This window comes from Charadrius vociferus, unplaced genomic scaffold, assembly GCF_000708025.1.
Source record: "Charadrius vociferus isolate BGI_N301 unplaced genomic scaffold, ASM70802v2 scaffold955, whole genome shotgun sequence".
NCBI lineage: Eukaryota > Metazoa > Chordata > Aves > Charadriiformes > Charadriidae > Charadrius > Charadrius vociferus.
Window position 1 is genome coordinate 122,446 of NW_009648448.1, and position 366 is coordinate 122,811.

Sequence of the window (366 nt, forward strand, 5' to 3'; positions counted from 1 at the left end):
GGGGGAGAGGGGCAGGATACACCCATAACTCCCCCCCACACCCCCCCCGGGGAAACATCAACCAAAGCTGGAGGAGGGATGCAGGTTCTGGGTACCAAATCCTGCCGCCACCTCACCGTACCCATAGACGCAGCCGCGTTTCGGGGACTGGAAATGGGTGCTCATGGGTGCAAAGCAGAAGGGGACAGAGGGATTTATCCTGCTGTCCCCACTCCGGTGCCCGGCACCGACGCCGCGATGCCGAACACCAGACCAGGATGGTCCCCAGGTTGGGGGTGACGGTCCCGGTGCCAGGCGGGTGCCAGGCGGGTAACTCACCTCCCTGCGCGGCGCAGAGCAGCCAGCGGCGGGGGCCCCAGGCCCGCG

General features: G+C 67.2%; 1 protein-coding gene across 1 annotated transcript in view; it reads right to left on the reverse strand.

Annotated features, from left to right (window-relative positions):
• RASAL3 (RAS protein activator like 3) overlaps positions 1-366 on the reverse strand; it is a 12,671-nt gene that overhangs the window by 9,009 nt on the left and 3,296 nt on the right. The window lies entirely within an intron of this gene.